The 26,442-nt window shown below is 50.6% G+C and overlaps 1 pseudogene; it reads right to left on the bottom strand.

The window, feature by feature from the left end:
* Positions 1 to 1,072: 1,072 nt before the first annotated feature.
* Positions 1,073 to 25,892, bottom strand: LOC101426523 (glycoprotein endo-alpha-1,2-mannosidase-like; annotated as a pseudogene).
* Positions 25,893 to 26,442: the final 550 nt, after the last annotated feature.

The raw sequence follows: 26,442 nt of genomic DNA, 5'->3' as shown, positions 1-26,442 counted from the left end.
ATTTTGGTAGAAAATGCATATATGTATCATGTTCTTAGAACAAGATCTGGAAGGACATATAATAAGCTGTTAACAATGGCAACTGCTGCATGATAGGAGCATCATGTTTCTGTTTGCTTTTTTTTGTTTGCTAATTTTCTACAACAAATGTACACTGCTTTATATAGGTTAAAAATTATTTCTCTGAACAGGATTTTTGAAAGGAATGCAGCCATAATTTGCTAAGCTGCCTTTTGTCTGTAATTTTGTTTTCTGAAGTTGAAATAAAGTATTTTTAAGAAAGTTATTTCTAATTAACAAAATGAAACAAGAAGAATTGCAAAGCTAATTCCTGTGCAACCAAGAATTGGATCATTGACAGCCTTCCCAAACCTTTCTGGGTTACAACTTTTTCCCACTCCTCCCCCTTTGAGTGGCTCAGTCCTCTCTCTTAGAGAATCCCTTGCTTTTCTTTATTCGAATCCTTGTATTCACCCCCAAAAGTGTGTAGTTTACCCTGGTTTTGAACTTTAGGCCAGTGGAATTGCAGTGTACGTCCACTTTTGGATCTTGCTTCTTTTTTTTTTTTTTTTATGGTTTAAGGTGTATACTTTTATTTTTCATTCAAATTTTATCATTGGAGAGTCATCCAAAGCTTGAACACTAATACAATAAGGATGACTGAGTCATTGGACAAAATATTAGAAATGAAATGTACACTATCACAAAATCATTCATCCTTTTAGGCCTTTATTCTCAATAGTTATACCAACTATACAAATAGTCCTATTTCTTTAGGCCCAGAACACAAGTAGGATTTAACTGTGTATAAATACAGACATTTAGCTACTGCAAAATCAAAGTTAATTTGACATCAGACTAGAATATCAATATCAGTCAGAAATGCAGCAAATTTTCCTCAGGGCAACATTGTGAAGGCTGACAATGACAGTAATATCCCTTCTAAAGAGTACGTACTTTATCGAGATAACGGTAACAGTACATACTGATTTGGACAGTGTTCTTTCCATAATGCAAAAGGGATGTATTAAAATTTATTGACATCAATAATTACTAATCTTTAATCAATGCATTAAGAAACAGGTGGCTGGTGAGCTAATGCATAAATTGCCTTTCCTTACTGTATTTTTCAGACCACTTGCGGGTCAGTTCTAGATAAAGACCTGGTTTGTGAGGCTGGTAGTCCAAGTACACTGTAGGACTGTTTCTTTTGGGAACAGCTTTTTCAGTCTGAGTTCCTTCGTGCCACTCATTAAAAGAGGTGATAGGAATTAAACTGGAATGGGCCTGCAGGGCAGCATTCAAAGCAGCTTCGTAACACTTCCCATTGACTCGGTTCCGAGTGTTGTGAGAATTCCATGGACGGATGCTGGTATCTATGTATCCTGGGCCCACACTTGGAATAAATATTAAGTTGTAGCTTTCACAAAAGTGTTTTAGGCCGGCCCAGTTCTGATGTGATGAACCATAAGTAAAGCCATTTGTGGCAAAGTATGTATAAATTCCATCAAAACCACTGTGAAGAATTTCATATTTATGTTTTTCTTCTACTAGAAGTGCAGTAAACAATCCATCATAAGGAGAATTGTGAACACTCCGAGACCCTGAGACGGTTAACAGATTGGCCCATTTTTCAGGCTTCATGACATGAGAATCATAGACATAAAACATAGGCACTGCCAGTGCTAGTCTTATAACTGTAAAAGGCTGGATGATTTCCTTATTTGTCTACGATGTATTTGACATTTTTATACATGTTTTGATCATCTCAATTACTGGATGGTTCTATGCAAAAAGTGACCTTCAGATTATATTTATGGGCTTTATCCAAAATAGTTGGTACCAGGTCATCAGTTGGGTCTCCGTTTTCATCATTCGAATCAGGTGGGTACCCAGGCAGGGCTAGGACACCTACTGAAGCTGAGCGCATTTGTCTCATGTGAGTTTGGATGACAGAGGATCCCGAGAGCTGCAACTTCCCAACTCAGGGTAAAAGCCGGAGCCAATGTCTTCAGTGGCACTGTGTCTTCCTTGTGGATGATTCTTGGCTATTCTAGGATCCCAATGCTCCAAGACTGGATGGTTCCAATGTACGTATTTACCATCAGCTTGTGGACTCCATACCAGCAAGGCCTGGAAGTGCTGGCCAGGAACTGGGGCTTGGTGGGCAGAGCAGCGAAGGCAGGGAGTGCTCTGCAGGCGGCCGACCACGCCGGGGACCCCAACCCCACCGCCTCCCGGAAGGGGCGCACGGGGCGCTCCCCGGATCTTGCTTCTTTAGCTCATCGTGTCTGGGCGACTCGTCTCTAGTCGGGGCAGGGACTGTAGGTCACTGGTTCTCAGTGCTGACCACTGCTCCGTCGGAAACGTATCTCCATTTTCCATCAAAGGGCACTTGGGGTGATTGTGAGGGCTGGAACATTCTAGCACCCCCAGCCTGGATGGCTGGCTCACACGCTGCATCTCCTCCACATTCCCAGGCCGTGCCGCACTTCCGGTGGTTAAACCTCGCGCTCCACAGCAGTTCCCAGCGGCCACGCCTTTGGCGACACTGGTGGGTGTGAGAGGGTTTCTCGTTGTCGTTTAATTTGCATTTCTCTGACCACTGGTGAGGTGGAGCACATTTTAACAGGTTCATGGGTCACTTGCTCATCTTTCTTTACGAAATGCTTCTTAAAAGTCTTTTGCCCATTTTTGTCTACTAGGTTTTCTGGTTTTTATTATTACTTTGTAGGAAGTCTTTATATATTCAATACATGTGTCTTTTGTGCGTTATGTGTGTGGCAAATGTTTTTCACTCTGTGGCTTATTTTTTTTGGTCCCTTAACAATATTTCTTTTTTTTTTAATGTACCAGGGGCTGGGGTTTGAACCACCAGTGCTCAACCTCTGAGCCACATGAGCTTCCCTGAGTTGTTTTTCCAGTTTGATTTGCTTGCTATTTGTTTTTGTTTCTTTCAGGAGGCACTGGGAACTGAACCCGGGACCTCCCATGTGGGAGGTGGGCGCTCAACCGCTCGAGCCACATTCACTCCCCAACAATATTTTTTGATGAACTAGAGCAAGGGTTCATAACAAGAGGTCCGTGAACTTGAATTGAAATTCCAAAAACATGATTCTTGTGGGGACGTGTTGGTGGTGTGGGTGTGATATGTTTATTAAATAATACACAGTACAGTGTGGACTTAGTAAGGGGTCCATGGTTTCCACCTGACAGGCAGAGGGGTCCATGGAACAAAGGTGAAGAGCGCCTGAACTAGAAGGTCCTCAGTTTATTGTGGGTTTGTATAAAAAACTCCCTTTTCCTTCATGCTTAATTCTTTCTCTGTCTTTTTTAAGAACTTCTTTTTTACACCGGGGGCATGAAGATAATTTCCTATATTATCTTCCGAAAGCTTTATACCTTGACTTTTGCTTTTAGCTCTTTGATCTGCCTGGAATTGATTTTGGGGTGTGACATGAATTCTTCTTGGTGGTATAAAACATCCATATATTATGCTCCCAGAGTTTTGTGGGCCAGTAGTTCAGAAAGGGCAGAGCAGGGGAGGTTTTTTAAATGTTCTGCATTGTTCTTGGTTTGGAGCTGGAATTGGTGGAGGCTGAGAGCTGGAACCCCGGGGCTGTTCCTCAAACACCCGCCGGTGTCTGACGCAGCCGAGCAGTGGGACCTCAGCTCCTCTTCGCGTGGGCCGGGCATTTCCCCACTACCTGGTTTGGGGTTCCTCTCCACGAGGAGGCTGGATTCCAGGCCCGAGTGTCCTGGGAAGGCAAGGCCCAGGTGGAAGCTGTGCCGCCCCTTCCGACCCAGCCTCAGCAGGTGGCCAGAGCCTCTGCTGCAGGGCTGCGGCACAAGGGGAGAGAATGTGGACCCCAGCTCTGGGGGGGTGGAATGCCAGCGTCACAGCGCACCGGCAGAAAAACACGTGCAGTGGGAGCTACTGGGCGGCCCTCGTAGGAAAACATAAGCCACCAAGGCGTCCAGGGTCATTTTTGCCCTGTGCATGTCCATTGCCCCAGGACTTTCTATGGACAAATTCATCCTTTTTGCACTGCTCTGAAATGCCGCACACCTCTGCAGGTGAGCTTGTGCTTCAAGATGTTTTATTCTGCTTCATTGCTCTATTTGTCATCTCCAGGCCAGTGTCACACTGTCCTCATTTTAGAGCTTTCTCGGAAGTGTGGATGTCTCATAGGCACAATAATGTGGTTCTTCTTCAAAAATGTCTTGAAACTTTTTGACTTTTCATGCTTTTATATAGATTTTAGAATTGGCTTACTAAATTCTACAAGAAAAGAAAAGAAAAGAAAAAGCTATGGACATTTTGATTGAGATTACACTCAATCTATATATCTACTTGGGAAGAATTTACATCTTTACATACTAAATTTTCCAACCCATGGACATAATGTTTCCTTCCATTTGTTTTTGTCTTTTTGAAGAATGCCTTTATAAAAGGTTTTCCCTCCTCAGGGTTTTTGTGAATTTTGCTTATTTATTCTTGAGTACTTCATTTTTTTGATGCTATTGCCAATGATGCTTTTCTATTCGTTTCTGATATATGTAAATGCAATCGATTTTTGCATATTGGTTTTGTATCCTGCAACTTTGTCAAGCTCAGAGGAACTGGAACCAGTTTCTCTTGACTCTTGCATGTGCTTTTCTATGTGCACAGTCCCAGTGCACCCTCTGTGCACAGCCCCAGCTGGCCTCTTGCTTTCCAACGCTGCTATTTTCCCTCTAGTTCTCCCTCTGCCCCACTGGCAGGGTGATACTGGCCCCGAGCGGTCTGGAGAGCCTTGCTGTCTTTTTCACAGACACAAGGAAGAAACTTTCACTTTTTCACAGTTAAGAGTGGTGTTTCAACATTGGTCCTCTTGCAAACATGTTTTGAAAAGTTTCCTTCTATTCCTAATTTGCTGAGAGTTTTAACATGGACAGAAGTTGGGTTTGACCACATGATTTTTTTGAGCTGGTCCTTTGATGCTCTCCTTCAATCTTATGATTAATTTTCTACATAAAAGCAACTCTGAGATAAGCCTGACTTGGTGTTCTCATCGCAGACAAGCAAATCATAATGAGACGTTCCCGGGGCTCTGTGTCTCTGGTCAAGATTTCCCCACGACTTCCTCAGCCCACCTGAGCGTGTTCTCAGGGCGGCCGTTTGCACTGGAATTCCCTTCTGACCTGTCGACTCTGCCCATACATGAGCCAAACGGTGCTGCCCTTTAGAGGCAATTCGCCCCTGCTTCCTCCCAGCCGGTGCTCTGCAGCAGGTGCCTCGAGAAAGCCTGGCACCCACTTAGGCTTCCAGCCTGGCTTGTGTCTGTTCTTTCCTTTTAAATGAAGGCAGGACGAGGCGTCTGACTCAGAGATGGAGCCATTATTATTAGATGATTCATGATTGCGCATGGTTTCCAAGAAAAGGGCTGAGTGGAGAGTGGCTTTTCTTTATTTTTTAAAAAAATTATTTTAAAATAATGCAGTTCAAAGTTTGAGGAAACCAAGCATTCAATGCCTTTTGCTTGATTGGATTACACTTGAACATGGTACATTTTTATGACACAAGCTTTCCCTTTTGTTAAAAACAAAACAACAAAAAAGCAGCTATTCCTAAGAATTAAAGTACGGGAAGCTCTGTGACTAGTACAATTCAGGTAAATGAGTACTTAGCCATAATTTTTTAAAATACATATTTTGATTTGAGCAAATACCTTTCCTCCTTAGGTCCTTTCTAACCATCACACAACATTTTCCGATGAATTAGGTGGGTTCATCCACATTAGCTTTCATTGACCTTTCCTGGTGTTTATCAGCCCAGAGAAGGTCCCCAGGTCCCCCGCAGGGCCCTGCAGAGCAGTGACCACATACTAGCTTGACTCGAGAGCGCCAGACCCCGAAGAACTGCTGGCAAGGCCGACTTCATCTCTTCTTCAGGCAAAAGAAACATTTCCAGAAGGGAGCTCGCCTGGCATCAGACCCTCCGCTACGTGGCGGCTGCGTGGGAGGTATTTATGTATACATATTGGAGGGGAAGAAGTTATAACGTACGTGGCACGTGGGGTGACAACTGGAACGAGGAGTGTTTGTAAGGACTAGTTTGAGTTGGTGTCTCTCTCTCTATAAAAACAGAGAGCATCCGCTTCCGAGCTCCGGCCTGCTCCTGTCCAGCCATCTCGTGAACCAGGCTGTGGGAGGCTGGAAACCGACTGGTGAAAGACAACCCAGGAGCTGACCTTGGGGCACAAGGTGACAAACCCAGAAACTGACCTTGGGCATGAGTCCCCCCCACGGGGCTGGAGCTCAGAGAGTGGGAGCCTTCGCCCACCAAGTTGTCCCCCTTAGGGCCTCTGCTCAGCCTCTGGGTCCCTGTGGGCTGGGGGCACCCAACACCCCAACACTGTAGTGGGTTATCGGGGGCCCGGGGAGGGGCAGGAGAACTCAGGGTCCATCACAGGTTGCGGGGGGCGGAGGCTGCTGCTCCAAAGGCAGTTTCTTAGTTTACCCCTCTGGGGGTGATGGAGAGAGCAGGGGCTGCTGGCGAGGTTCCCGGCGTCCAGCCTGCAGCGGGGTGATGGGAGGCCACCCCGCCCGGGACTCGAAAACTCACTGAACCTGGGCCAGGGCTCCCCAGCACGCCACACCCCTGTTGCAGGAGCGCAGCCCGAGGGTGACAGGGCCCCACCGAGCCTGCCTGCCCTGCTGCCCTGCTGGACTCCAGCCCACAGGCCTCGGGCCAGCTCTCCCGGGAGGCTCCTGGGACCCAGGGCAGGGTGCTCCCAGCGGGGGTGGGGGGTGGGGTGGGGTGTGGAAGGCCTGCCCCCAGGCCTCCTGGCCTATCCTGAACAGAAGCACCTGGGGGCAGGTAGCCTTGCAGCCCCTCCTCCTCTCCAGGTGAGGCCCTCCCCTGCCATCCTGCCCCTGCCTCCCCTCCCAGCTCACTCCCCCCTTTCCCCTCGACAGGCCCTCCCATCAGTCAACGGCTCCAACCTCTCCTGTTAATAAAAAGGCAGTGGGGGAGCAGCGGGGGGCGTGCCGTGCTTGGCTAAAGCCAAGCTCTGCCCGTCGTCACGGTCTCCTCCGCCGCAGGTGGCGACAGGAGGGGAGTCCTGCCCAGGGCACCCACCTCTATTCCAGCTCCCCTAAGGGACTGGGCCCCTGGGGACTCATGGGGCCATCTGGGCTGGTGGGAAGTGGCCTCCAGGCCCAGAAGCCCCCACGCCCCGGGGCTCGAGTGTGGGACCCTGCTCTGAGCCAGGAGCCGCCTGCCCTAGTCCCAGCGCCTCCGGGTGCTCATCTCCTCCACGGCCCGGGATGTGCCCAGGGTCCATCTTTCGGGTTATGAAAAGTCCCCAAAGTACAGCTATCCCAGAGGACTTGGGGAGAAGCGCTCTGGCTCCTCTTGGGTTCCAAGCTGAGGGTGCGGGTGTCAGGACGGGGCCTGGGGCAGGGGCAGAGCTGCAGTCCCAGCAGGGCGGGGACAGGGTCAAGGGGTCCATCAGGTCCGGGCAGGCTAGGCTGGGGTTAGGGTGGTGGCCGGGTCAGAGCCTTTAGCAGAGGAGCCTCATCAGGAGGGCGGGGTGGGTGGGCTGGAGCTGGGATCAAGGGTCAGTCAGGGTCAGGGCGGGGCCTGGGTCTGGGCAAATCGAAAGTCAAGGTTGGGGCGGGGCCTGGGTCTTGGTCTGGATGGGGCCTGGGTTAGGGCATAGTCTGGGGGGGGCCTGGGGCCTGGCGAGGCCTGGGTCTGGGAGGTCCTGGATCTGGGGGGACCTGGGTCTGGGGGACCTGGGTCTGGGCAGGGCCTGGATCTGGGGGGGCCTGGGTCTGGGTGGGGTCTGGGCGGGGTCCGGCTCTGGGCTCCCCAGGGGCAGAGTCAGGCCAGGAAGGTCCAGGCAGCCCGAAGAGCTGACTCAGGGCAGCACCGCGGCACCCCCCTTTGGGCACCTGTGGCTCTTCGGTGAAGGACAGGGTCGCCCCGCCCCGGGCACCCGCACCCGGGCTGGCCTGCGCAGGTGGAGGCCGGGGCTGAGGCTGGGGCGCAGCCGTCTTGCAGCTCGAGCCTGCTCTGCAGCCCATCTGCGGCCCGCAGGGGCACCTGCCGTCCTCCCAGGCTCACCTGCGGAGGTGCGCTACCTGGGAAGAGCATTTAGAGGCAAGCCAGGCTTCCGAGGCCCCGCCCCGGCGTGAGCCCCCCAGGCCAGCCCTGCCTTTTAGGGCTCAGAGTCCTCCTGAGCAGGCTCAGAAACCGGGGCGCCTCACCTGCCCCCTTCAGCGTGGAGGTCGGCGGGCCAGGGGCCCCGTGACCCCTGACCCTGAGGAGCGGGCGACCCTGGATGAGAAGAGCAAGTGCCCCGAGGGCGGTGGTGAAGCGGCACAGGCTGCTGAGACACAACCTTAAACCACACACGTAAAACAATTTGGGGTGCTTTCTCAGCATGCCGAGGGAGCGGAGAGAGGGTGAAACAAAACAAACAAAATCAGGCAAAACAGCTCTCCCCAGGGGAGGGGGACGCGGCTTCACGGCCCAGGGAGCTGCTAATTAGAGACTTCAGCAGGCCTTGTGCACAGGAATTATTTACTGTTCTTCAGCGGGAACTGATTATAATAACAACCTTTCGATTCCAAGATTAAGCTGATTATGCTCCTTCCTTCTGCCCTAGAAATGCTCCGAGGTCTGTCGTGCCGCAGAATTCAAGGGGCGCAGCCAGCCCCGGCTCGGGGTGCGCTGCGAGAAGGGCAACCAGCTGAGCGGCCCCATCTCCTTCCCTTCTGCCTTCTGTCACGTAAGGATGCCCTGCTCGGGTCAGGGTTGGAAAAGTGGTCGTGGCTCGGAGAAGAAACCAAAGCATCTCACCTTTTCCAAGGCAGACCCTGGAAGTGCCACATTTAAATAAAAGAAGTGGTTGCAGCGGCGAGAAAAGGGAGTCGGCCGTTAAGAAGGAGCCACCACCGAGGACCTGCAGCCGCCTGGCCCCTGGCCTGCCACTCGGAAACGAAGGGCCTGGGGGCCCAGGGGCGTTCGCTGCGCAGTCGCCCAGCAAAGGGGGCTCTAAACTGCCGCTTGATCCTGGCTCCTTCCAGCGGGATGCAGAGTGAGCCCCAGCCCCAAGGGGTCGCCGTGCCCCCAAAGGGCAAGCCTCGCCCTGCGCTCGGCAGCCCCGTGGGCTGTGCCTGCAGGCTGCTCACTTGGCCCTGGACGTGGGCTGGACAATCTCCTCCCTGCGCTCACTACGCCCCCCTCCAGGCACACCTGCGCCTGGTCATCATTTTACCATTTTACTCTGCTCCCCACCTGTTGGGTTGCATGCTGTGTCGTGTCCCCCACCCCAATATATGGCCCTGTCCTGGAACCTGTGAGCATAGCCTATTTGGGAAAAGGGTCTTTGGGGATGTAATTAAGCAAAGGATCTGGAGACGAGATTGTCTCGGGTTACCCAGAGAGCCCTATATCCCATGGCAGGTGTCCTTGCAAGAGACCCAGAGGAGAGACGGGAAGAGGGAGGCAGAGAATGGGCGGAGGGCGGGGGTGGTGTCCAGAGTGAATGCCTGGGGCCTCCAGCAGGGGCAGGAGGAGAGGAAGGGGCTGGGAGGAGCGGGCCCTGTGACCCGGGATTTCACACTCCTGTCCCCACCACGGAGCGGTCCATTCTGTCACTTTCACCCCCAGTCTGCGGCCATTCGTCGCAGCAGCCCCAGGACACATTAGACCTGGAGTGACCCCTCCTCTGCCCCTGCCACGTGCCCCTCGCCCCTAACAGCCCCCCCCCCCCCGCCGCCCCTTCGCTCCACATCCTCACTGCCCTCTCCCCGGGGGCTGGTTTGGGTCGGGACAGAACCAGCACCAGGCAGCTTCCGCACCAGGCACCCTTTACTGCCCGCACCCCAAAGGCAAGCAACCAGAGCTGGAGACACCTAGGGCCTCTCCCCAGCTCAAGCCAAGAAAGGGCGGGCAGGGTCTGCAGTGACCAGCTTGGGTCACACGCTCTGCCCTGGTGCCATACAGGAGGGGGCAATAGGGCTCTGTGAGCGGCCTGGTCGTACAGCAGGTGCACCCAGAAGAGGGAGTGGCAAAGACAGTGCTGGGGCTGCCTCCGGGGCCAGGCCCGGGCTCAGCCCTCCCCCCTCTGCCTTTTTCTGTTTTCTCCGTTTCCCTGCAGAATCGCCATCCCACCACCCACTCCCCATCTAAATCCCCATCCCCTCTCCCCTGCTCTCATGTCCTCTGGTCTCCCCCAGCCCCATTCACCCTGAGCAGACTTGGGGAGCAGACCTCCCTGAGCTCATACCCCGTGCCTCTCCATTGTGCTCGCTTGCTCTCTCTCTCTCCCCCCACTGCTGGCCTCCATACCTGCGTCTTCCTCTTGAGCAAACGTGTAGGCCATCCTGACTCAGAGACTCCAGTCCTGCAGCAGCAGCTCTTCCACACCTCTCCTTTGGGTTGGCTGCTGCGCCCCGAGAGGGCAGGGTTTTGAGGGACCCCTCCCCTTCCCCTCTCCTGTGCCTATTGGAACTGCTCCTCCTGGATGGCCCCACCTTCCCATTATCTCTTCGCAACACTGTCCCCAGGGGGTCTGAATTGTGACCAGAGAAGAGAAGCCCTGGCTTGAATCCAAATTGCCCTTCTGCAGAAGCCATTTGCGAGAGATACACGGGATGACCACCGTTGATAAAGGCTTGGGATAAGGGCGCAGTCAAAGAGTGGGAGATGAAATGGCACTTATACGGTGACCATGACCATCTGAAAACGATGCCCTCGTGTGGACGAGGATTGGTAGAAGACATGAAAAGAGTCAAGGGAGTGTTTTCCAGTTTGAATGCCTATTATTGTTGCTATAATGTTGTTAGTATAAAAATAAGGCTGAGCTCGTTTATTCCTTGGCTTTCCAGCTACGCAGCTGGCAGGGATTGCTCTCTCACATATCAACACCAAGCAGCTTGGCTTTGTGGCTTTGTTTTGTTTGAGTTTCTTCTTTTCTCTACAAGCCTCAGGTCTGCCAAAGGATACTCCGGAAAACTGGCACTAAGGAGATTAAGGCCAAAACCCAAAATGGCGGGAAGAACATGGAATCAACAGCTACAACCAGTGCTACGTCTACAGGAAAGCAGAGTGGGGGCCCTCCTCTGTTCTTCTAGAATGTTCTGCAATGGAGATGTGTTGTAAATCGCTGAGCTTCCCCCACTTTCAGAGTTAAAACTTTGATGCATTTGGTGGAGATCTTTCTTTGAAAGTGGATTACCACTGCTCCAGCCTCTTAAGGGAAGCCAACTCAACAATCTCCTTTTCTCTGAAGCCTCAAGTCATCAACACAAACACGAATCCTCTCTTGGGCTCAGACACACAGCGGACGGGGGGATGTTCGCTGGTGACCTCAGGGTCAGGACCCCTGACATTTAAAGTCTTCCCTCCATTGCAAAGTGCTGATGCTTATTTAAGCAGAGCAAGAATACCGGAGGCTGGTGGTATTCGCTACCCTTCTATATGTTTGAATAAGGAAAATCTCTATTTTCTGCTGTTCTATATAATTTTTCCTGCTCTTTGCAGAAAATCTTGGTGTCAGACTGGTCCAACGTCATGACCAGCTGTTTCTGGAGCACCCGCCTTCCAACCTGCTGCCTCTCGTCGGCTGGGAACCAGCCCTGTAGACACTTTGGCTGAGAGCATTCCAGAGAAAACACAAGTCCACAGGTGCTGCCTGAAGGGTGGAGGGGCTCCTTGTACTGCGTGGATTTGTGACATCTGCTCCAGGGCTTTCCCCAGTTCCAGAGGGTTCTGACTGGGTGAAGTGTCCTTCAAATTCCTTCTTTGGACTGGGAGGGAGGGTAGAAAAGAGGGAATGAAAAAAGCAAAAGTGTCCTGGAAAAAAATACTTGTGGCCTCCTTTGTACCTGTGGGTGGGGAAAAGCTTTCTAGCTGTGACTGAAAATCCAGATGGCAATTAAAGAAAAGAATCAATTCAATTAAAACAAAGTAAGGAAGATAAATGGCAAACTGAGAGAAACGATTGCAAGATATATCATAGATAATGTGATTTTAAAAGCTCTTAAAAATCCAGGGGGACTTTAGGAGTAGTCTTTTGTCCCACAGATCTGTCAGAAAAAGGGACAAAGACATGAAGAGATAATTCACAACAAAATAAATGGCCCTTAATCATGTGAAAAGATGTTTAGCTTCACTCAAAACAAGTGATAATTAAAGCAAGACTAGATACCATTTCTCATCTATCAGATTGGCAAAGATTCCAAACAATACACACTATTGGGAGGCTGAGGGGAAACAGACACACAGGCTTTGTTGGAGGGAAAGCAAAAGAGCACACCCTTTTAGAGGGAAGTATGGCAATATTAACAGAACCACAAGTCCATTTGCCCTTTGACCCAGCCATCGTCTTCTAGGAATTTACCCCCAAAATATACCTATGACAAAACAAAAATACATTTACACAATGTTATTCAATATGGCAGTGCTTTTGGGTCATTACAAACTACTGGAAATGACCTAAACGCTCACACATAGAAAATGTATTGAATGTCCATCTTCCCAGTGGAGAACAGCACAGCTGTGTAAAGAAAGACACAGTGCACCACAAACGAGCATGGGATGAGTGTCAAGATATGTGCAAAGAAGAATATATAATACGTAGACATTTGTGTGAGAAAAGAAAGGAAATAAGAAAAATAAACTTTTATTTGGAAAAAGTAAAGATAAGACAGAAACTAATTAAACTGCTTTCCATGGGCACGGGTGAAATTGGGAGGAATTGATACTTTGCTGAGTATACCATACTCTTTCGCAGAGTTTTTGAATTTTGGAACCAAGTTAATGTTTTACATATTCAAAGAAGTAAGTTAAATCAACAAAGAAGAAAGGGAAACCTCTAAACTAGATTCCAACATAAGCAAATGAAACTAACTGTATCTCAAACGGCTGATATAACCATGGCAGATGGCATTTTCCAAAGATGAGAACAACAGTATCTTGGATCCCACATGTTCTTCTGCTATGTGACCTTGACATGTCCCATCAAGAGGTCAAGACTATTTCTCTACTTCCCCTTGAATCTAAGAAGTTCCTGTGAGTACTTGGAGGGGTAGAACACGGCAGAAATGATGCCGAGCCATTTCTGGAATACTCCTTGATTGATCTGGCAGGCTGCACTTCCTCTGTGTAAGAAGTCCAGGCTCCTTTGCTGGGGGGAGAGGCTGTGGGTGCGTGAGTGGTGCGTGAGTGGTGCGTGAGTGGTGGTGCCAGCTTGACCATCAGCTCAGCTGGACCTCTGAGGGGTTTTCACCCAGCGCCATCTGACCACACCTGCATGAGACCCACACATAAGAACCACCCAGCTGGGCCAGTCAGCCCACATAACTCTGCAAGGTAAGAATAAATGGTTGTTTTGAGGCCCTAAATTTTGTCATTGTTTTTATGCAGTGATAGATAATTGGAACAGGTATTGATACCTAGGAGTGTCATCCAAACAAAACCCTAAAACATGCAAATGGCATTGACTTTGAAAACGGTGAGTGAACGCAGGGCAAAAGGGCCCAAGAAGGTGGTTGATGGAAGCTGGAAGGATAGTGATGAGATTATTGTTGGAGCTGGGAACAATCAGCCCAATTTAGCAAAACTCTGAGCTGTGGAGACATGAAAAACAGAAAATATACTAAATTAACTGGTGGATCTGGCTAGGGAGATTAAAAGCACTGAAGGGCTTCTTTTATCTGCATATGATAAGGTATTACTAGAAAGAGATCGCATGGGGAAGAAGCAGTTCAGTTTGTTAACAGAATTTAAAGAATTTAGGACCTGGGACTTCCTGGGTTTAAAAGTAGGACGTTTTTTACCCCTAGTTTGTCCAGCCAGCATACATTTCTAAAATGATGAAGTCCAGGGTTCTTCCCATAAAATGTGGCTTCAGGGTAAAGCTCAGATCAGGAGTCAGTTCTAAGACCCTTGGTTAATACTTCTATGGATTTTAAGGTTCTGCCCCAAACGAGCTTTAGAGTCTCTAAAGGGTCTCTAAGAACAGTAAAATCATTGGCCCACACTGCCCTAAATTGTGGCCAAAGTGCAGAGGTCTTGTTTTAAGGACATTTGTAGATTTCTAATGGAGTTAGCTCCAAAAAGATTCATAGAAAACCAATGATATTCAAAAACAGTTGTCACTGAAGAAGCATCACCAGCTTCAACAGAAAGGGACAGGACCATTCAAAATGGGAAGAAGCTTCTAGGCCACCAACATTCTGCAGGCAACAGAGAACACTACTCATTTCTTATGAACCAGAAAAGATGATCCAGACTCAGGGTAGGACCAAGCGTCAAGGGCACAGGACCAGAACTGAGTAGAACCACTCCCAAGGGGCAAAACTAGGTCCCATATACATCCATGCCCCTACAGAAGGAGGACTGGCAATGTGGATTTCAAAACTGCTATGGAGCAGTGAATGCTATGCCCCTCCCACCCCAATACCTTTTTACTGTGGCAAGATCATATAATATAAAATTTGCCATTTTAACCTTTCTTTAAAAGAGGTCCTGGGGATTGAAACTGGGACCTCATATATGTGAAGCAGGTGCTCAACCCCTGAGCTACACCTGCGCCTCCATTTTAACCAGATTTGAGTGTACAATTCAGTGGCATTAATTACATCTGCAAGGTTGTACAACCATCACCACTATCTATTTCCAGAATTTCTTATCACCTCAAACAAAAACTTTATCCAGGAAGAAATAGCTTCCATTCCTCCCTCATCTTAGCCCCAGGACACCTGTAATCTAGTTTCTGTCTTTGTGAGTTTGCCTAATCTGAGATATTTCATGTGGGTGGACGCATAACAATATTTGCCCTTTTGTGCCTGACTTACTAGCACAGAGTTTTCAAGTGTCATCCATGTTGCAGTGTTTCAGAACTTCATTCCTTTTTATGGCCAAGTGATATTCTGCAGTATGGATGTGCCCCATCACCTGTGGGTAGACGGGTTGCCCTCCCTGCCCCCTTTAGAATGACAACGCCACAGCGGTTCACCTCTCCCTGCCGCACCTTGTCTCAGGTGTGTGAGGTAAGAGAACGTGTCTCTTTAGCGCACAGTTCCCTGGCTGAGAAGAGTGATGCTGGAGCCACATCCACACCTGGGCGTGACTTGCACGAAAGGACCCTGGGATTCAAACTGAGGCCACGACGGAAGGAGAGTGTAGTGGTTCCAGGAGGGCGGACTAGCGCCTTCTGCATGTGGGACAAAAGTCAGTTGAGGCTCGAGGGAAGAGTCTAACAGACTGCGTTCTTGAAAGGTGGCCACAGTAATAACCCCTCCACATAGCCCTGTGCTGTGTGGTCTCGCTGGTCCAGCATCAAGCGTGTCATTTATTTCTCTACCCCCTTGAATCCTGGAAGTCCCTGTGGCTGATTAGTCCCATAGAATGTGGCAGAAGTGATGACTGATGTGCTCTGCTGGATGTAGCCTTCTACTTCCTCCCTGTTAGAGCCCAGAGCTGCTACATGAGAGCTCCTGGCTGGCCTGCTGCCCAGAGAGGCCAGCAGAGGGTAGACGTGCAGAGAAGCCACCAGGACCGGCAGCCCAGGTGAGACCCTGGGCGACTCTATCTGACTGCAGGCACACAAGAGGGCCCAAGCAAGAGCCACCCAGCCGAACACAGTCAACCCATGGAACTGCAAGGGAGAATAACACATTTTTTTTTTGCCTCTAAGTTTTGGGGTTAGTTTGTTATGCAGCAACAGACAACCAGAGCAATAACCAAAGAGAAGGGAAAAAACAAAACAAAACATTTTCAAGTAACTTTTGCAGATAACACTTTGGCTATACATTCTTAGTCTAAAGCAAAAGCGGTCATTTTGCTGGGTAGAAATCTTGATCTCTACTCACTACATGTGTGGATAGTAGTGATGTGGGTATAGCTGCTCTAAAGCTATTTAACGTGCGCTATATGATTATGTGAATGAGTAATTTACTTTACAGTGGGAGTAGGGAGAAACAAATACCGACTAGTGGAAGGAAGGAAAAACCCTCTGGTATTGGATTCACATAAGAAATGTCAGTATGAACCCATGATTTTAAAACTATACCTGGGAAGCGGCCTTGGCCCAGCGGTTAGGGCGTCCGTCTACCACATGGGAGGTCCGTGGTTCAAACCCCGGGCCTCCTTGATCCGTGTGGAGCTGGCTCATGCGCAGTGCTGATGTGCGCAAGGAGTGCCCTGCCACGCAGGTGTGTCCCCCGCGTAGGGGAGCCCCACGCGCAAGGAGTGCACCTGTAAGGAGAGCCGCCCAGCGTGAAAGAAAGTGCAGCCTGCCCAGGAATGGCGCCGCCCACCCTTCCCGTGCCACTGACAACAGAAGCGGACAAAGAAACAAGACGCAGCAAGTAGACACAGAGAACAGACAACCGGGGGAGGAGGGGGAATTAAATAAATAAATCTTTAAAAACAAAAACAAAAAAAAAGTACCTGTGTGTGTTCATATTTACGTAGTATCGTGTCCTGGCTCTGTCCACTGAAAGGTCCTCGAAGCTGGACGCCAGAAGCAGTGAGCACTCCTAATGGGCAGCCCTGGCCCCTAAGCACTCTTCTCCCCAAAAAAAGGAACCAGGGCTCTTTGGAGAAATTGTTGATTCCAGGGGTGAAGCAAGTAAGCAAGATGAGCCTAGAATGTCTTGTTTTACCAAAAAGTTAAAAAAAAAAAAAAAGTGCTCAAAACTGCTGAGAGCATATCAGAAGGAAGGGGCTTCCATTGGTCACACTAAGACAATTTGAGCATCGGAGTGAACAGCCACCACAATGGACTGCATTGCACTGACCTGGAAAAAAGTGACCTTGTGTCCATGTTGTTTTAGGAAGCCAACAGAGAGGAGGGGAAGGGAAAATTCTCCTTTACAGTCAAATATCAACTGAAAAATGTGAAAAGAAAAGAGTGAGAAAGTCATCATTTTCCCACCAACATAGTAATGAATGATTCAAGCAAGAACCACAGTAGGTGCTAAACCCAATGCGTCACAGCATATTGGAAAACAGCGTATTCCACAGGGCTAAAGCATCCCTGACAGAGGAGTGACTAGCTGCTAAGGGAGAAGGGCATTTTCACAGTGCAGAAATCGAGTCAATACCACCTTAGCCAAAACATCAAAATGGCATCACCAGCTGCAGGACAAACCGACTTCACGTGCCTCCTGGTGTGATGGACTGAGAAGGACACAGTGTCGGGCATCGTTTCATACGCCTGCCCAAACTGCGTAACATAAACGTACACCTACAGTGACCACCAGACAGACCCAGGTGAAGGGACGTTCTAAAAGCACCTGCCCTGCCCCCTTCAGACACGTCCGTGTCATAAAAGACAAAGAAAGGTTGAAGGAGACCGACTAGAGGGACGCGCAAGCATTGTGCAACCCCGGACCGGGGAATTTTAAAAAGACGCGGCAAAGGACAGTGTTAGGACAATTGGTGGCATTTGATTACCAGGCTGCCTTTTAGGTAATAGCATTACATCGTGTTAAATGTCCAAATTTGGTACGTTTATGGTGCCATGTTAGAAAATGTCCTCTTTCTTGGGAGATATGCACTGCAGTGTTTTGAGCTTATAGGGCACGAAGCCTGAAACTTGCTGTCAAGAGTTTCATCAAATGATGAAAATCCTAAGTGTGTGTAGATACATGTGTTTGTAGACACACATGTAACATGCACACACGCGCAGAGCAAATGTGGCAAAAGCATTAGCCATTGGTGAGTCTAGATGAATGGTACATACTTGCTTATTCCTGTGAGTTTTCAATTGTTGGCCTTTTTTTCCCAAAATAAACAGTTAAATGAAAAATAAATCAGAAAAGAGAGAGAAAGAAGACAAGGAGGGAGGGTGGGGAGGTAACCCCGCCTACTGTCGGTCCACGGCGTGCCGCTCCCTTGGCCTTCCCAGCCGGCCGGGCCAAAGCTGTGCCGCCTCGGCCACCAGGCCGCGGCCTCCTCCCAGCCTCCCTGGCCGGCTGAGCTGAGAGCTTTGCCCCAGGCCTGGCGGGCGCCCTCCCAGGTGGAGAGGGGCGTGCGTGAATCTCGGCTCCCACCACCGCCGACGGTGCACCTTGGCCTGGGTTTAGTTTCACAGCCTTGACTTGAGCATTCGCAGCCACCAGCGAGGCACTCGAGGCTGATTTCCTGGGGAACTTGCCCAGGTCTCATGTGGCCAGTGAGGGAGCCGCGGCGGAGCAGAGCCAGGGCCCACTCCACGGGGTGGCCACAGGCGCACTCCACGTCCCCCATGGGCCAGCGGGGCTGGCAGAGGCGAGCTGGAGGGCCACGGGAGGCCCCGGAGCAGATCCCGCGGGCTCGCAGGGCTGCAGGAGAAGGGACGTCAGACATTCCGGCCAGCTGGCCCAGACACCACCGTCCTGAGTGGAGCGTCTGTGGTGGGCAGCTCCTGAGGCAGAAGTGGCCCAGGCTTCCGTCATGAGCAGTGTGTGCCCGGGGTTTCTTCCTTACAACACCCCACCTCTGAGAAAGCCACCACCTGCCCTGAGCCTGTGTGTCTGCCAGCCTGCACTGCCTTCACCTGCCCTGCTCCCTCACCTGCCTTTGCCTGCCCTGCTCCCTCACCTGCCTTTGCCCGCCCTGCTCCCTCACCTGCCTTCACCTGCCCTGCTCTATCACCTGCCTTCACCTGCCCTGCTCTATCACCTGCCTTAGCCAGCCCTTTCGCTCACCTGCCTTCACCTGCCCTGCTCCCTCACCTGCCTTTGCCCGCCCTGCTCCCTCACCTGCCTTTACCTGCCCTGCTCCAGCACCTGCTCCCTCATCTGCCTTCGCCGCCCTTTCCCTCACCTGCCTTTGCCTGCCCTGCTCCGTCACCTGCCTTCACCTGCCCTGCTCTATCACCTGCCTTCGCCCGCCCTTTCGCTCACCTGCCTTCACCTGCCCTGCTCCCTCACCTGTGAGCACTCAGCTCCAGCTCTGGGCTGGCCCCGCCCTCAGCCCGCCGCCTGAAAACCTCAGCGTGGAGATTCCTCTCTCCCAGCCGGTGCCCCACTTCAGCCCGTTTTCATAAACAGTTCAGTGAGAGCTTATTTGTGGGGCACGAGGCTGACTTTCTCTGAAAGGACTGAAAGGGGAGAAAGGTAAGATAAAGACTTCGCAGGACCGAGTGCTGCCCCCAGCCCCCGTGGCTGCCTGTAAACACGGCTGACCAGCCTCGGCAGCCCGTGCAGGGGAGAAAAAAGGTTCAACCCCATTTAATAGTCAAACTCTCTGAATTCACGGAAGATCTCCTGGGGCCTGCCCCCCAAAGCAGGCTGTTGGGGGCTGGTCATGCACAACGAGGAGATTTCATAACAGTTTTATTGCTTTGGAAAGGACGAAGCTGACCTCTTGATGACCTATAATTAACACCAAGAAAGCTCTAACTCAAGCTCTTTAAAATATTGCTTTTCTCCCGCACCCCTGAAACCTTTGCCTGCTGCCAAGCACCACAGTGGACCTGGAGCGAACCGGGCTGCGCCTTTCCCGCAGGCGCGCGCCACCACCGCCACGGCCATGGCCCTTGCGGGCCGGGGAGGCCTGTGGGAGGAGCCTCCGTGGGCCGCGCTCGGTGCCTTTGCATTCCCTCCAGTGACACCGCAGCGATGAAAACTGAATCCCACCCTGGACCCAGCACTGTTGCTCTTGGCTCCGGGACGGCAGCAGGAGAGTAATTAATCAGGGGCCGGAGACGTAGGAAAACAACAGCGGGTTTAACCGGGCCAAGGGCCCCTTTACGAGCCCGGGGCCCCACCCACCTCGTCCTGCAGCGGGGTGGCGTGGGACCGCGTGCTGGACCCGGCCTGGTGAAGGGCAGGGCGGGGCCCGGCGCGCCCCCGGCCGTCAGCTTGGGGTCGTGCCCCAGGGACAGAGGCCCGCGGTCAGGGCTCGGGCAGCGTCTCCTTCTCGGCTCACCAGGCCAGAGTCAGCTCTCGGGAGGGACGGCAGGCCACCGCTGGGTGCTCCGTCCCCGAGAGGACGGCCTCTCTGCGCATCTGCCCGTCTCCCCCCGAGAAGCCAAACCCAGCTGGGAAACCCACGCTGCAGCCCCCCGCTTACCAGGACGCGGGGTTCTCCGCTAAGACGGGCCGTGTTAAACAGCAGCTTCTCCGCGGGCCACGTGGGCTGTGACTGTGGCTTGCTCAGCCAGAGCCGTGGCCCGAGGCGAGACCCCCTGCGAGCACCAGCCAGAAGGCAGGGGACCCGGCGGGCCCCGGAACCCAAACCCGCCCCGCGGGGCCTGGGCAGGGCCATCCGCACCCAGCCAGCAGGTCTCCCAGGCTCTCAGGCTGGGAATGTATTCTCTCTCTCTCTATTATTATTTTTTAATGTTACGTTCAAAGAATATTAGCGGTCCCCATATACCCCCCCCACCCCTCACTCCTTCCACATCAACAGCCTCTTTCATCATCGTGGCACATTCACTGCATTTGGTGAATACATTTTGGAGCACTGGGGCACCACATGGATAGTGGTTTACATTGCAGTTTATACTCTCCCCCCAGTCCACCCCGTGGGCCATGGCAGGACATACAGTGTCCAGCATCTATCCCTGCAGCACCAGCCAGGACAACCCCAAGTCCTGAAAACGCCCCCATATCACATCTCTTCTTCCCTCTCCCCGCCCTCAGCAGCTGCTGTGGCCACTTGCTCCACATCAGTGCTCCAGTTTCTTCCATTATTAATGGCTGTTCAAGGTCACAGGGCTAAAATCTCATGAGCAGCCACTTCTCCAAGCCCCGGCCCTGGGCTCTTCCTGCTGCAGTATTCGGGCTTCCAGGAATCTTCCACATACCAAGCAAAGGCCCTCCGAGCAGCTCAAATATCGGTCTAGGCACCCCCGCCCCGCGTTCCCAGAGGTGCGCTGAGTGTGACGCGCAGTGCCTGCGGGCAGGACGCTCCGTCTGTTTGCTCAAGGTAGCGGAGACAACGAGGGCCGACGCTGGAGAGACAAGGGGGGAGAGGATGGGGGTCCACCCAGAGGGCCCAGGACTCGCCGCGGTCCCTGCCCCGGCACCGGGCCCATCTGGGAGAGGCGGTGACAGGGCTTTGTGTCTAACGCGCCAGGGCGGGGCGCGATGGCCTTGCCGGGTGGGAGTCCAGCTGGGCAGGGCTTGCCTGCCAGCCAGCTCCGCCGTCCACGGGGCGGCCTTGGGTATGTTTCCCGTCCGTGGTCCCGGGTGATTCCGTTATGGGGGCAACTCACTCCGAAGGAAGCTTTGGGCAGGGTCAGCACGCAGACGGCACTCTCACCTGCCCATCACCTCTGGTCCCTGACCCCCGTTTGCTGAACGACCTCTGGCAGGCAGCAGAGGAGCAGGCGGTGGCTGCCGCCCGCGCCTGGCCCCTTCCAGGCACACAAGCTGACGCCAGGGAGCGCCACCCGGGGGCGCTTCCGGGCTTTGTCCACTCCTCGCGTGGCCGCTTCCTCTCCCAGGTGCAAGGGGCCCACCTGGTGAGTTCTGGGTGCCCGTGAGACTTGCTCTGAACCGTGCGAAGCCGTGCGATCACCTCCAGCAGGAGCAGAGGAGCCAACCGGGGGTACTGGCCTCCCCCTGACCCTCCACTGCACACCAGCCACGTCCGGGGTGGGGGCCACGGCAGGGTGGCCAGGAGCCGAGCTGCAGCCCACCGGGCGGGCACGCATGGAGCACTGGCGCCTGCTTGTTGCCTCGGCGTGACTCGGCCCGTCCCAGCCACGAAGCCGGTGAGCATTTTGGCCTTCTATTCAAACATTTTTATTAGCAAACACATCAGCATTCTTTTGTTTGTATTTGCTTTGCTCTACCTGTTCATCTTTTTTTCCTTCTTGTCCTGTCTCTGTCACTTGTTATGTGTACTTCAGAAGCAGCATTGAGCTGGATTTGGGGGATGCTGGTCTCATCCTCTGTTCTTTGTTGTTTTTGCTTGAGTTTAACCCCTTCATACTTGTGGTACATTCTAACATAGTTAAAATTACGCCTACTATCTTATGTCATATTTTATTTAACATGACTTTCCTTTGCTCCCTTTTATGTTTTCTGCCTCTCTAGGTTTGATAGTTGTTTTTTTTTTAAGGATTTTTCTATTTCTTTATTCTTTCATTTAAAACATTTAATTTAAGGCAAAAGTAATATAGTGTGGGATTTATAGCAAAAATGTAAAATTACATGATAAAATATCAAAATGACATGCAAGGAATGAAAACATAATGTAATATTTTTCATTAACTATAACGTGGCATTCTATTACTTGAGGAGAGACAGTGTAAAGTTAGAGAAGCATGTTGTATAACAGAACAAGCATTTTTTTTTTTTTTCCCTTTTCCCATTTGGGTCTTTTTTTTTTTTAATTTATTTTTTTTAATTATTTATTTATTTTTTAAAATTACATTATGAAAAATATGAGGTCCCATTCAACCCCACCGCCCCCGCCCCCCACTCCCCCCACAGCAACACTCTCTCCCATCATCATGACACATCCATTGCACCTGGTAAGTTCATCTCTGAGCATCACTGCACCCCATAGTCAATGGTCCACATCATAGCCCAGACTCTCTCACGTTCCATCCAGTGGGCCCTGGGGGGATCTATAATGTCCCGTAATTGTCCGTGAAGCACTATCCAGGACAACTCCACGTCCCGAAAACGCCTCCACATCTCATCTCTTCCTCCCGTTCCCCACACCCAGCAGCCACCATGGCTACCGTTCCCACACCCATTCCACATTTTCTCTGTGGACATAGGATTGGTTGTGTCCATTGCACATCTATGTCAAGTGAGGGCTTAGATTCCATATGGGTACTGGATGCACTCCTCCCGCTTCCAGTTGTAGACACTCTAGGCTCCATGTTGTGGTGGTTGACCTTCTTCAACTCCATGTTAGCTGAGTTGAGTAAGTCCAATAAATCAAAGTGTAGGAGCTGAAGTCTGTTGAGGCTCTGGGCCTGGGTGTCATATTATCAGTCCAGAGATTCAAATCCCCTACATATATCTTAAACCCAGCACCGACTACAATTCCAATAAAGTAGCATGCAAGTCTTATGAAAAGAGATCCCCTCTGAGTCCAATTCCATCATGCAGAAACACCAGCTCCAAAGAAGGGCTATCTGTCATGGCAGTGAACCCCTTCTGCCATGACCATAGAACCCGTGGGTCTCTTTATCCCTCAAAAGAACCAATACCTGGGGTTGTATCTACCTTATCTGTCTCTTAGACTCTGTTCAGTTGTACATAGGGGTATTCCTTCTGACAACCTCCAGACTCTTTTTTAGAGACTCACAGCCTTATAATCTTATTTCTCCTTTCCATTTCCCCCTTACATTAGGTCAAACAGCTTCCTGAAGTCATGTCATTATATGTAGACAGGTATATTCTGCTGTTCCGCATTGAATCTTTAATTCAAGGTCATTTTCTAGTTGCTTCTTCAGCTGGTATGTGGTAGTGATCCCTTGGTGCCAGGGAGGCTCATCCCCGTGTGTCATGTCCCACGCTGGGGGGAATGCATCGCATCTACACGCTGAGTTTGGCTGTGAGAGTGGCCACATTTGAGTAACATGCAGGCTGTCAGGAGGAAACCCCCAGGCACAATGCTACTCTAGGCCTTGTTCTTATTGCAGGTGTATAGGCTCAAAAGTGTAACCATTAGTATCACGAGCCCACTGTTGGGCCCTCCTTCCTTCCTGGTTCTTGCCGTTGCACCTGGAGGATTGCCGCTGCTCTCCCAGGGCCCACAACAGTGACCCCCCGGCCAGGAGCCCAGTACCCCCCCAGCTGTTGTTTTTGTTTCCACTATGAGTATATATAGACATTACCATATACCCTGGGCATATGCCCTGTATAACTCCCTGTCAACTATATATATCCTGTCAATAACATCCCATATCAGTATTCCTCCGCTGCCATTGTTGAACCACTCTGTGATCCAAAACTTCCAGTAAAGTGAATCCCAACATAATGTCAGCTTCAGAAGAGTCTTAGATCACCGAAATTCATATATACAATATACAGTATTTCCCCAGATCCACCATAAAACCTTTTCCCTTGCACAGCAATAATCTTTTAACTTATTCATATCATATTTCCTGAAACTGATGTACAGATTCCAACACTATAGTTTTCAAACAAGGTGACATTTGTGCTTACTATGTGGTCCATATTTTAGGCTGTACAGTTTTCTAAATTTTTTAGTTATCCTATGTTTTGTCTTATGGTTTTCATTATTAGTCTGTCGTCCCCTATATGTTTTTGGTGTAATATTAGCTGTTTTATATTCATCCTCATGTACTCTCACATAACTCCTCTTTTGCCCCCTTATTTACCTTTGTTCCATCCATTCCACATCCATTTTCCCCTCCCCTTAGGGCCCACAACGCCTGCCAATCTAATACCCTGGGAGCCGTCCTTTCTCACGAGAGATACAGTTCTCTCTATTCAACGGCATTAGTCTTCCGCAGGATATGGGTCCACCCCACCCAATGGTAGAACCCACCTTAGCAAAATGAGCCTTCAGCTGTTCCCTCCGGAGTCCGTCACGCATCAGACCATACCCCCTGAGCGTCCTAACCAGGTAACCCTCCTACTTATACTTTGATACGTTTTACTCAACATTTAGTTCTCAACGAACTTCTGACACTCTCCCATATTCGTATGTTGCCCCTCCCTCCCACCTATTTCTTGGACAATATTACCCCTCTTCCCATCCCCAGCCCCCCTTAAACCCAGAAAACCCCACCCGAAGGTAACCCCTTGCCCCCATTTTGTCCCTTCTTTGTGCTCATACTTACCGCCAGCTCATCACAGATTCCACCCCTGCAGACATTAACTCATATCCTTCCTCCACCCCCCGATTTCCTATAAGCCACTTTTCCAGACTCTAGCTCTCTGAGGCAGTTAACTTATTACATATCATTGAGGTCATATAGTATTTGTCCTTCAATGCCTGAGTTGCTTCACTCAACATAAGATTCTCAAGGTTCATCCATGTTATCACGTGCGATTGTAGTGTATTGGTTCTTACAGCTGAGTAGTATTCCATTGTGTGTATATACCACATTTTATTGATCCACTCATCTGTTGATGGACATTTGGATTGATTCCAACTTTTGGTGATAGTGAACAATGCTGCTATGAACATTGGTGTACATATATCGGTTTGTGTCCTTGTTTTCAGATCTGATGGGTATATGCCCAGCAGTGGTATTGCTGGGTCATATGGCAAATCTATGGATAATTTTTTGAGAAACCGCCAAACTGTCCTCCAGAATGGTTGGATCCTTCTGCATTCCCACCAGCAATGGATGAGTGTTCCCCTTTCTTCACATCCTCTCCAGCATTTGTATTCTACTGCTTTTTTCATGGCTGCCAATCTTATGGGAGTAAGATGGTATCTCATTGTAGTTTTGATTTGCATTTCCCTGATTGCTAGAGATTTGGAGCATTTTTTCATGTGCTTTCTAGCCATTTGTATTTCTTCTTTGGAGAAGTGTCTGTTTAAGTCTTTTTCCCATTTTTTAAATGGGTTGTTTATCTTTTTGTTTTCAAGATATATGAGTTCTTTATATATGCAAGTTATAAGTCTCTTATCAGATATATGGTTGCCAAATATTTTCTCCCATTGTGTGGGTTCCCTTTTTACTTTCTTGACAAACTCCTTTGAGGTGCAGAAGGCTTTAATTTTGAGGTAGTCCCATTTATCTATTTGTTCTTTTGCTGCTCGTGCTTTTGGTGTGATATTCATGAAGCCATTTCCTATTACAAGGTCCTGTAGATGTTTCCCTACACTGCTTTCTAAGGTCTTTATGGTCTTGGCTCTTATATTTAGGTCTTTGATCCATCTTTGTTCCCCCTTTCTCCCCCTTACCCTCCGCCATCTTCTTTGACCCTCTCTCCTTCTTGCCCTCCGCCATCTTCCGTGAGCCGCTCCGCACGTCTCCACCCTCTTCCTGTCCTTCTCCCCCACTCTCTCACCGCATCCTGTGCGATAAACAGCCCTTCATAAAGCACCCCTCTGCCGGCAACTGCTTACGGCATTAGTCCCGGGTCTGCCCATGCTCACGCAGCCAATCACCCACCCCAACGTCACCCCCACATCCTCCGCCCCCTCCCGGGCTCATATAAGCCCATTACTTCCTCAATAAAATCAGACCTGCGCATAGACCTGGTCTCCGTAGTTTCTTCCACCTAACCGTGCGTCCCACCAAACCTGAAGGCCGCCGGCTGCCGCCCCGACCTGGCCGTGGCGTAAGCTAAATCCCCGGCAGCCACCCTCAGCTCTCAGTGAGCTCGAGAGCGCCCTCAGCCGCGACACATCTTGAGTTGATCTTTGTATAAGGTGTGAGATGGTAATCCTCTTTCATTCTTCTACATATGGCTATCCAGTTCTCCAGGCACCATTTGTTGAATAGGCCATTCTCTCCCAGTTGAGAGGGTTTGGTGGCTTTATCGAATATTATATGG

This window comes from Dasypus novemcinctus, chromosome 7 (genome assembly GCF_030445035.2).
Source record: "Dasypus novemcinctus isolate mDasNov1 chromosome 7, mDasNov1.1.hap2, whole genome shotgun sequence".
In the NCBI taxonomy this organism is placed as follows: domain Eukaryota; kingdom Metazoa; phylum Chordata; class Mammalia; order Cingulata; family Dasypodidae; genus Dasypus; species Dasypus novemcinctus.
Note: the sequence above shows the minus strand (reverse complement) of the source record. Positions and strands in the feature narration are given on the sequence as shown.